Raw genomic sequence first — 12,106 nt, forward strand, 5'->3', positions numbered from 1 at the left:
ACTTCGCTGCACTGTCGGCTGATTAGGACGTATAAGCGTCAAAAGCCGGCGACTAAAGTTTAGGAGACCACGAGTCAAGAAGGAGCAGTACATTCCCGCTGCATCGGCGGACAGCCTTGAATTTGAGATTTCCGGCCTGTTCAAAAACGCGCGAACAACGTGTTCTGCGCAGTTCATCCCAATGCAGCCACAAAATGCTGCGAAATTGTTCTGTTAAACCTAGTGGTCCCTGAACGTTCGAGGTCTACTGTACAGTCGTCAGCAAGCAACTCGAACGCTCGGCAGCGTGGTCTGACCCCCGTATTCTAGAACGCCCCTTCACTCAACGCTCCACCTTCACTTGAGAAAGCCGATGGGAGCGCCGTCTCTAGTCACGACAAGTCACTGCATATGAGCGATAATCTGCTGCGACTCTTGAGTAGCGCAGCGCCATTTCCAGCCGAGCGGTGGCGCAGTGCTCAACTCTGTCAAGCGAAGGGTGAAAGTCGTGTCGAGGAGCGTTTGTGAAAACGGGGGTGAGTGTTTGACCGGTGCCTGCCGCGAAGCACTGGACACTGCGGCCGAGATGACGTGTTTGGATATTATGCAGGCATGCATTGGTAACATTTCGGCAACAGGACCCAAAGGCAACGCGGCGCTAGCGTTTCGGGATATTCTGCGCACCGTCCAGTTATCACCACAGACACGCACGCATATATGCAAAGAGTTGCCGAACAAGATATGCGCGCTTGTCAATGGTGATAACTGGATGGTGATGACCAGATATACCATCGCGAAGGCTTGCCGCTGTTGGGGTTTCATTTGGCGCTGATAGTACTATAGCAGGCACGTGCATGATGACCGCTCGTGTTTTTCTTTTTCGGGGGTACATCGCGCCATATTTTCGTATACCCTATATATGCGGGAAACGGTAAACGACTTTTTTAGTTCAAAGACGACAGAATAGATTCTGTCCTCTTGTGTCGATCTGTCCTCTTGTGTCGGTCTGCTCGGCCGTTTCTTCTTCCCCGTAATGCGCTATACCAGTTCAAGTACGACGAACCAACTCGCCCAATCTTCAACACTCGTGGAATACATTCACTACCTTAACCCACAGGCGCCATCTCCTCCTCGCCACACATTGTTTCTTTTTTATATATATAAAACACGCGTATAATGTAACTACTGAGTGTTGAGCCTATCGGGCTTTCGCACTTTTAGGCTTCACACTCTCTCCACCGCTTGCGCAGTCTAGAACGCACAAAAACGAAGCGAAATCAGTCAATTGCGCACTATAGTCAAACGAGACAAAAGAGAAAGGGAGTGCGACTGCGTGACAAAGCAGGGTAGCAGGCGATTCGCGACTGATATCCCTCATACACGGACCAATCGAAAGCTTGTCTCTTCATGATGTCACGTGCGGAGACTGATGACGTCACGAGTTTCGCCAAAAGGAAGCTAACCGTCGGTAGAGTATAAAGCGCTCGTTCTTTGTGATTTCATAGATTATTCAGGCACGGCTGGACTCGACAGGCGAGCGGGCCCAGTCTGGGCTTGGTTTGGGCATGGCCTCTTGAGACTGCGCGCCGGTGGGTGTCTCGGAAGCCATGGTTCGGTGCATAGTCTCTCATAATAGTACACCAGGGGGAGGTTCGGCGCTAGCGTTTGCGGGAGCTGCAACGCATGAAAAGACAAGCCAACATGGTATTGACAGGTACATGAATTTGCCTAAGCTCATACCGCATGCTATACGCCCTTGCGCTATAATTGAAGCATGAACGAAAGCTTGTAGCCAACGTGAAATAGAAGCTGCGGCCGACAACAGTGTCGACAGCAACGCGGTTTGCTGCGACAGTGGACCAGAGGGCGCGACGACGCTTTTTGGACCGCCTCAGCATTGTTGGTATCGACAACCAGATATACCAAGAAAATGAAACTCTCGCTGCACAACAAGGCTCTCCGCAACTTAGATGACGAGTCAATCTCCCGATTTGTGACTTATGTCAACGAGTGCTGGCAACGCGGTTCCCTTCCTGAAGCATGGAAAAGAGCTCGAGTTATCATGATTCCTAAACCGGGCAAGCAGGTTGCGCTTGATAATCTAAGGCCAATTTCGCTCACGTCTTGTGTAGGAAAAGTTCTGGAGCACGCAGTCCTCAAACGCGTGACTGACTTTCTCGAAGTCCGCGATGTATTTCCGCACACCATGCTAGGATTCCGCCGCAATCTCTCCGCACAAGACGCGTTGCTTCAGCTGAAGCACCACATTGTTGATGACATTACCAGCTCAACCAAGGCGATCCTTGGCCTAGATATTAAAAAGGCCTTCGACAGCGTTAAACACGAAGCAATTTTAAACAGAGTTCAAACATTAGGACTAGGACAAAAAACATATAATTACATACGTGACTTCCTTGCCGGCAGACGCGTACGCGTCGTCGTTGAAGATGTGGAACTGCAAGAATTTAGATGGGCTCGAGGGGCACGCCACAAGGCTCCGTAATTTCGCCATTACTCTTTAATTTAGTTCTAATTGGGCTACCCGAGAAATTATTAGGCATACAAGGATTGTATCACAGTATCTACGCGGATGACATCACCCTCTGGGTTCCCGGCGGAGGTTGTGATGGTCACGTCGAGCGTACGCTCCAGGCAGGTGTAGACGAAGTTCAGGAGTACTTGCGAGGAACGGGCCTCGAATGCTCGGCAACCAAGTCGGAACTTCTAATCTACAAACCTACAAGTAGAGGTCGCAAAACCCCGCGCGACGAGGAAAGGGAGTGCTACAAAATAAGCGTTCTATTGGCAGATGGCACTCCCATTCCACACGTAGACAAAATTAGAATTCTGGGGTTACACCTGCAGGCAAACGGCCATAATGGTGAGACGGTGCGAAGACTACGTCGTTCGGTAGACGACACGATCCGACTCCTACGTCGTATCACGAACAGACGTACTGGTATGCGCGAACACTGCGCGATCCGTCTAGTGCAGGCGTACGCAATAAGCCGTATAACATACGTTGCCCCCTACCTCAAATTGCTAGGCTCAGAAAAAAACAAAATCGAATGTATAATACGAAAGGCTTTCAAGAGAGCAATTGGAGTTCCACTGAATGCGAGCACTGAAAAGTTACTAGAACTTGGACTGCACAACTCACTCGACGAGTTAATTGAGGCCCATGTCGTTTCGCAAAACGAACGCTTGTCGGGGTCTAAGACGGGTCGACACATCCTCGAGTCACTTGGCATCCGGTACCACACTCAGCAGGGAGAAAAAGCGGATGTTCCTGCCTCGGTTCGCGACCGCCTAATTGTTCCGCCGCTTCCTAAGAATATGCACCCGACGCACCACGTCGGGCGCCGTAACCAGCGAGCTAGAGACCTTCAAAAGAAGTACGGCACTAGCGACGAAGTTGTGTACGTAGATGCCGCGAGATATGGGGACGGGAGACACGCACACGCCGCTGCGGTCGTTGACCGTGCGGGCAAATGCCTCGCGAGCGCCACGGTGACCACGGGACATACGGAGGCGGCCGAAGAAGCCGCGATAGCCCTAGCAATCGCCACGGTGCCGAACGCTACGATCGTAATCAGCGACTCGCAGGCAGCAATCCGCGGCTTCGCGCGCGGCCGCGTCTCGCGGGAAGCGGCCCGCATCCTTAAGATGTGCGGTGATGGTGACTCAGCGTCGCGATCGCCACAACAAAATTTAACAGTCTTCCTCCTTTGGACCCCGGCACACACCGATGTCCCGCTTCCGGGCAACGAGGCGGCCCACGCCGCGGCTCGAGGTCTCACTCGCCGAGCCGTGGCACATTCCGTGGCCGCCGCCTCCGCTCCCGAGAACGGGGCTTCTGATCTGCCGGATCGAGACACTTCGACAGACACGCAGCGACAACACAGACCACAACGGTCGTGGGGTGATCGTCTCATCACGTTCCGAGATATTACGCAACACTACAGACTGGAAAGGCGAAAGTTCCCGCCACCGCATGACAAATTAAACAGACACGATGCCGTAAGCTATCGCTTACTACAAACCCACTCTTACCCTAGCCCGGTCGTCTTACGCCACTGCTACCCGCACTTACACATTACCGATCTATGTAAAGCATGCGGGCACAGAGCAACGCTGCGCCACATGCTCTGGGAATGCGCCGGTAACAATGGTCGAGAAACGGCCGCCGTTCGCGATGCGCCTATGGCGGCTGCCAATACCAGGCAACAGGAAGCCTCGAGCTCACTCGTTCCCGCCGCCGTCCCGTCTGCGGGAGCCGCGGGGGACCTTCTCCGTCGGCGACGCCGCCGCTGGGAGGCGGCGCTCAGAAGCTCGGAGCTCAACGACCAGCTCTGGGCTGTCCGGCAGGCCGAAGATGCCGCCCGAGTTCAGGGACTCAGCGCCGCCATCTGAGGCCACCAAGACCAAGCTGCCGGCCAAGCTCTAATAAAGTTTCCTCTCTCTCTCTCTCTTGTAAATGTACACACACGCATACAAACGCACGCACGAACACGCTTGAAGGGTGTTTGGTCGGTTGTACAGCCCTCCCCCCACTCGAAAAAATGGCCGTCTACGCTCCGCACTGCACGCACTGGCTAACGCCGAATTATAGTGTTTGAAGACGGCGGTGCCGTAAGTAATTTATAACGTCGGTTAGTGACAGCTAACTATTAGGACATGTTAGGTATATGCCCGGAACTCGCGGGCACATTCAGGTATACGAAAGGCGGCCACGATAGCCGAGGCGTTGCGTATTTTGCTCGCCGAACTTGTTGAACATATATCTTGCACTGAGAGCGTCGCACGCTCATTGAACGATGGAGGTGGAAATGTTCTAGGCCCGTGTGCTCAGATTTGGGTGCACGTTGAAGAACCCCAGGTGGGTGAAATTTTCCGGAGCCCTCCACTACGGCGTCTCTCGTAACCATACGGTGTTTTTGAGACGTTAAACCCCACATATCAATGAATTAATCAATCAATCGCTACACTCTGCTACACTTTCTTTCTACATTTTCCACACTTCCTTGTTGTCAGGAGATTGAGTGGCCGCGTCTTTGTTGCCTGTAGCAACAAAAGTATTGCGCTCCTAGTGACGTGGATGGAGGCGCATTTCCCGGCATCGAGAAAAAAAGAAAAAGTGAGGACATTGGGCAATGCGATAGAAAGAAGGAAAAGAAAAATAGTACTCCGAGCACAAACACGCCAAGCTTACTCGATTGCCTACATTTTCCAAAAAAAAGGGAGGGGGGGAGGGCACGGGCTCCTGATTATTTTTTTTCCCCTCGTCGCCGTGACTCAGTATTACGGAGTTGGCAACTGCTCCTTTGTCTCATCCACGCATGCATAAGTTTGCTCGTGATAAATTTAACCCCTTTCCGGGCGCCACTATATAGTTGCGGGACTATACCACACTCTGGCATTGAGATATACGCTCTGTCCGCTGGCAGCGCCTCCGGTCTGTCTCGCTTCGTTCGCTCTAATTTATCACCACGTCCTAGCTATATACGGGAAAGGCCGAAACTCGGCCGCACTATACATATATTCACCGAGGATATGCGCATCGCAATGTGCTGCGCCGACCGTCGTGGAAGTAAAACGGGGTGATACACACGTATATACCACGCAGAAGCGGGCACACCGTATCAAAATATGCGAACACACGTGGTTTATACACACACTTCGAAAAGTAAGCCTCTACAATCTATACATAGATAAAAAAAGATAAGAAAAGCAACGTGAAGGAGACGGGACCATCAGTATACGGTTCGTATATTCCAATGTACCGACGGACAGAACGCGAAGAGGCTTGCGGAGATGAACTGGGCGGCTCCGGGGCTGACCGTGATAGTCTTCATATAGCTCTTCATAAAGAACTGTCGAACGGGCGAGAATATATATGTATATCGATGAGATGATGAAAAGAAGGCGGCATATTTTTTCTTACTATGTGGCTAAATCACGATACAGGTACGCGCTCGCGCCAGTGAGCAACGTCATCGATTCGCGTGTTTCAGCAATGCCAGAACATTTCGGCTCTACATAGACGACGACGCTGCCTTTTTCAACATTTCCCATACGTTGGCGGCGGCGCTGTATAGATATGTTTCAATCAGAACTGTATACGCCGGTGTTGAAATGACGCCTCCCGAGCCCGTATATATGCAAAGGGAAACGAACGTGTCGGCGCGCTGTTTCTCTTCCAGCAGCTTGTTTTTTTTTATATCCTTTTTTTTTCCTTTGCTCTGTGACGTACTTCGAGAGCAGGAGCCACGATCAGTTGCGTCGACGCGGGCGGCGAGTTTTCGCAACTCCGCCATAGCCCGATCTGTACTGCGCATGCGCGAGCGAGGCAAAGTAACGCGCTCAGTATACACGGCTCTTATCTCACGCCGCGGAGTGACGGCGACATTGGGAAATTCGCGAAGATTACGTCTTGGTTTGGTTTGGTTTGCTTTGCTTTATTCAAGGCAAAATTGAACAAGATTACCTTGGGGGACACGACTAAAGGCTAAGTCAATGCCTGACTTGGTCGTGCCACCCTGGTTGCAAAGCAGAAGCATACCGCAAGTACAGTACGCAGAAAATTACAACATCACGTGTTATCTTACACGGTTACCATAGTCGAACAGGAACTGCGAGAAGTGTGAGTAAAAAGAATAGAAATATAAACAGTCCTTATTCGAGTGGTGGCAAATACAAACAAAGCCATGTTTTCTATCAAATCAAATTACCAAGAGACATGTTGACTAGGAAATCGAGTTGCTCTACAAGACAAATTAGAGTATAATGAACAACAGGCAAAGGGACAAAAGTGAACAAGGTGCAACGAATACAAAAACATCATTAACTACAAATTTTAAAAATCAAGAAAAGCATCGCTTTCAACCACTAGAAACTCTTTCGTTATTTTTCTTTTAAATGATCTAGCTGAAATTCCGTCTTCCAGTAAATGTAATATAGTTGGGTGTTTGTTTCGAATGTTTGGAATTTGTGACGCTAATCGTTAGTCACCGTAGTTCGTGCGTGATCTATATTTCTATATTAGGCTCTTTCTCAGCTCGTATGGTGTTTGTTTCACATAGTATGTGTCCGAGAATAGTGATGTAGTGATGAGCCCCGGATTTGAGCAGTGTGTCGACGCCGCGTTTCGAAACGCGCCGTCTACCCCCCCCCCCCCCCCCCCCCGAACGACAACCTCCGAGACCGTTCTGGCACCTCGAGATTTGGAGAGATCTACCGCACACAGTGTATAGTGGCTGGCCCAATATACGCCGGGGATGAATAGGATTTCTTCACGCCTTCGCCGCGTCACTCGCATTTTCGTGAAATAGCTATAGTTTCTCGTTTTTACCCCAATCTCCCCTCGACTGCGAAATCAACCCAGTCTTCTTTAGCACCCATCGAGAGAGAAATACCCCGCGTTATTACGTAAGAGACCGTGGTGACGTGGGCGATGTGACGACACCGCCTGGATGTGTGTATCACGTCCCAGATGTGTCCGAAAGAAGCAATCAAAGAAACACACAAACAGCGAAGGATTTTCCAGAAAGGGAATAGAGGATGGAAACAGAAGAGCGCGAAGAGATTGTGGCCAGCTCGTCTGAAATCAGTGTAACGTACTCACGGACCGGGTGCAGCTATATAACCTGCTGTTTCTTTCTGTCTCTTGTTTTTCTTTCAAAACCACAACAAACGAAATGTTCACACGCACGTAGTCGCTTATACCGTATATACGCTGGGTAAACCGTCTCGGAGGCAACGCTCGGCGCCCCGCTATACGTTCGGTAGTGCACAATTCGAAATGTGAATGCACATGCAGCACTCGTCTGCAGCGGGCCAAGTGTGTGGAACCCGCGAGACAAGAAAACAAACACCGGCCGTCGTCGCGAACCGTCTGCTTGCCAATCTGATCTGCATGCGCGCCCTCTTTACACGATACGACGGCGCATGCGCCATTTTTCCCCTCGAGTCTCAAAACTACGATAGTTATAGCGCGAGAACAAAGCCACGACACAGAGACAAGGACACGAAGGACACGAGCGCTCGTGTCCTTCGTGTCCTTGTCTCTGTGTCGTGGTTTTGTTCTCGCGCTATAACTACCGTCATGCCATACCAACTAGCCCAAGCTGCCACACTTCTCAAAACTACTCTTAATCTCGGAGACCTTCCTTTCTGTCGATACCAGTTGTCGCGGGCCCTCCTAGCGAAACGGCAGGGGGCACCACTGGACGTGAAAAAAGGACCGATTCTCAGCGATCACACGTGGCGGGTACCGTGAAAACGGGGCATGACGCCGCTTGACGCGCGAACAAAGGAAAGACATAAGAGACATTCAACAAGATGACGAGAAATGTCGCGGTATACCGGTACAGCCAACTGATACTCCCTCAGAAACAATACTTGCGCCCCGCGGAAAATGAGCGAAGTGGTGCGTTGTGCAGCGCGTGACACGTGTAAGGTATCCCCAAGCGCCCGTCTGGTTGGGTCTCGTATTCCGAACACGTCGCACCCATTGCCGGAGAAAACGAGCCGCCACCGGCCACATCGCGCAGACGCTACCGCGTCACCACCTCCGAGTAGTATATGTGGATCCATCGTTCAAGATCCGCTTAGCGCCGCGAAAGGCGCACGATAGCGCCTCTACACGAACATTTATAAAATGGCAAACTCACGCGCAAGTAAGAAATAATAGTGCCCATTGCGGATAAGTGCGCTCAGGCCAACTTGTTGCATTCAGTTGTCGGAAGCGCGACTCTTCGACAGAGAGTTGACATGACTTCCTAAAGTGAAATATGCAAAATTTCGGAACACGGGTTGACGCTGGTGCCAACGTTTTGACGAGCGGTGTTGTCTTCTTTAAGACAGCAGCTTCGAGAAAGACGACGACGACGACGACGACGACGACGATGATGATGATGATGATGATGATGATGATGATGATGATGGAGGAAGACAATAACAGCTATCTTGAAGAAGACAAGATTGCTCCAGGAATTCGCGTCTCATCAAGCTTCGATCTTGCCCCTGAACGTCCACCTTCACAGACAGTCAAGTATGTGACAAGCCAAGAGTCATCAGAAAGAGTGACATACAAACTTAATTTTTTTTCGGAGTGACTGTACCAACGACATACGCGCCAAAGTAGTTATCGCTCGCTCGGCGCTGAGGATATAATCAAATCACTACTAGCCGTGCGGAGGAATACAACGACAAGTTACCGCTCTCTCTCCTAAAGGAGGACATACCGCTATAGAGTGCCCCGCCGCGGTGGTCTAGTGGCTAAGGTACGCGGCTGCTGACCCGCAGGGCGCGGGTTCGAATCCCAGCTGCGGCGGCTGCATTTTCCGATGGAGGCGGAAATGTTGTAGGCCCGTGTGCTCAGATTTGGGTGCACGTTAAAGAACCCCAGGTGGTCAAAATTTCCGGAGCCCTCCACTACGGCGTCTCTCATAATCATATAGTGGTTTTGGGACGTTAAGCCCCGCATATCAAGGCATACCGCTATAGCCGTTCGTAATGCCGCACCGCTTCAACGTACAGGCGGCGTTGCATAAAGAAAAATAAAGAAGCCTCCTCCTCTCACGTTATTCTTCTCCTATATCTACCTTTTCCGCCGCACTCTTTGATATTATTTGCACGCGCATACCGACTCCCCGCGTGAAGTGTCTCTCGTTCCGTGGAGGCAGCCTCCTTTGCGGTTGGCTTTCTTTGATGCCTCGGCGATATCGTTGCAAGAAGTGCCTCTTTCCGCTGCGCCGAAAGGTATACTGCACATCCGTGCGGCGCGCATTACTATACTGGGGCGGCCGCAGTTTCAGTTTTTTACGACCCATCCGCGCGGGGAACCATTTTTCTTGCTTATCCATGGCGTCGGCAATTTTCGAGTCGCTCGTTGAAAACGGGAGGAGTGCCTCGGCGACGCAGTAGCGAGCTAAGGTGTATGGGACGGGGGCGGGGAAAGGGGGTTCTCCTTCAATGATTCCTGGCTGACGGACATTTTGGGAGTGCATTCTGAGATGAAATAAGACAGGCTACCTCACTTTCAAGCGCTTGCCAGTTGATAGTGTGCGCGAGATAGCGAAGCGAGTCAGCCGGAACCCTCTGATGCAGTGATTTCTTTTTACCCCTCTTGGATTAAGAGTGCACTCTAAAAAAAATATCGAGTAAAGAGGGTGTCTTTTTGTCCGGCAACAATAATCGTCATCAGGCTTGCGTGCGCTTTCTTTCTTGAAAACTCGACGCTGGCCACTTTCCTATCGAGAATGCAATGTGACCCCGATAATGGGCATGTCGATCGTGACCGGAATGTACCGGGCGCGGGGCGATAGCGCAAGGATGGAACGCAATATAGATGACGATTATTGTTGTGGGACAAAAAGGCACCCTTTTTACTCGCGCTTTTTTTTAGAGTGTGCGTACGGGATAGGCTGAAATAGTTGACGATGCTTCCAAGCTAGTTTAGGTGCGAAATTCTTTTTTGCGAGTGCTGACTAGCAGCGCTCAATAAATGAGATTACCGGAAAAAAGGTAACCATAAATTGCAGCGGGATGAACTGGCCCAGTTAAGAAGGAATCGTCGTAAGCTCTTCTATCTCGGCTTGCCGCGTTTGGGTTTACGTTGCGCCCTTTTTTAACGTGCACCGTACGCGCACGTTAAAAAAAAAAACGCGCCCACTTCATAAGCGAAGCAACTGGTTAGTAACTTGCGGTTGACAGCAACGTAACTAAGCGTACCACCAAGAATATCTATCCTGTTAGCGCCCATAACGCATTCCAGTGGCTACTTGACAGGCTTAGAAAAGACCGATGAGCTGATATACAAAGTATTCCTAGAGTTCTCCCAGATAACTGTGCATCTGGCAAAATTTAACCGTTCTACGTGAAGCATATGGAGGCGCACTGCATTTATAATATTTTACTGATTTATGCGCAGCTAATCTGTAGCTTTAAGGCCACACAAGGTGGAAAAAAGTTATAATTTTTATGATCTTGCTTATTCAGAATCGTATTACTTATGGATCAATAATAAACACTCTTATGTCCCATCAGCTCTATCTCGCTACAAGTCTGGCGATAAAACTAAATCGCTGCTTCTGGCTTGACTTCTGGCTTAACTTCTGTTTCCTTTCCAAATCCACCCTGCGGCAACCCTGGCAGGGCTATTCGTCCTTGACCGCGTTGCGTCACCGCGTTGATGGAATGCTGTGGACTCTATACCGGGCGTTTGTCTCCTTAAGTCTCGCGTCAGAGCGCGCCGCAGCTAGATATAAAGTAAAAAAAAAATGGTGTTGCTCCACGGGAAGATCGAATTGGGCGGATTACAGCGGGACTCGACCCGTGCTCGAGTGTTCGCGTAATGCGGGACGCTGACAGGGATTAAAAAGGAAATATAGGCGACGAAAGGGGGGCTTCGGGACTTCTCCTGAAGCGCGGGGGGGGGGGGGGGCGAAACCGCGTCGGCCGCTGATCTATCCGGCTTTAGCGTGCTCTATATGAGCGACCACTCGATAGTTGCGTGCAGCGTGCGGTGCTCGCTCTTTCGGTGGAGTCGGTTAGTCGACATAGTAGTCACTCGTAGATCGGCCCTCGTTTGTCATCGCGAATTTGTAACACGTATACTCTTTCACAGGCAGTCCTTCCAAATTCCATTCCTTCAACGAATGCAAAGTACCGTTTCTTTTTACACGATTGGTCGTCGATACATTTTATTTGAATTCGAAATATGAAGTTGAACAGGTGTCCACCTATGGTCGAACCAAAACTAGTTGCGGTTGTAAGGACGACCGGCACCTGTGGCATGATTACGACATTATGTTTACGATCCGGTTATGCATGTATTATAAACCGTATTTTCTCGCGTACAACCCGCACCTCAAGCAACAATTCGTGACAAAATTTTCTGAAAATGATTCCTGTCTATTGCTGCAAAGCTAGCTTTTCTGTCGAGTTGTGAAGCACCGCCGTAAAGCCACCTTTACCCACCAAAATGTTAGCTTGTGTGTGTGTGCATGTGTGTGTGATATCGTAAATGAATTCGCGTTAGAAAATGCGTTAACGTTGTTTGTTTGTTTTCCTTTAATATGACTCGAAGGCAGAGTCCATGTTCTTCCTCGTATTTTTCATCTCA

At 50.3% G+C, this 12,106-nt stretch overlaps 2 protein-coding genes across 2 annotated transcripts in view; one reads left to right on the forward strand and one right to left on the reverse strand.

The window, feature by feature from the left end:
* LOC119181357 (TBC1 domain family member 2B) overlaps positions 1-12,106 on the reverse strand; it is a 199,220-nt gene that overhangs the window by 122,170 nt on the left and 64,944 nt on the right. The gene's annotated exons all lie outside the window — the stretch shown is intronic.
* LOC142774649 (uncharacterized) overlaps positions 1-12,106 on the forward strand; it is a 150,612-nt gene that overhangs the window by 115,811 nt on the left and 22,695 nt on the right. The gene's annotated exons all lie outside the window — the stretch shown is intronic.

Source organism: Rhipicephalus microplus, chromosome 10 (genome assembly GCF_043290135.1).
Source record: "Rhipicephalus microplus isolate Deutch F79 chromosome 10, USDA_Rmic, whole genome shotgun sequence".
NCBI lineage: Eukaryota > Metazoa > Arthropoda > Arachnida > Ixodida > Ixodidae > Rhipicephalus > Rhipicephalus microplus.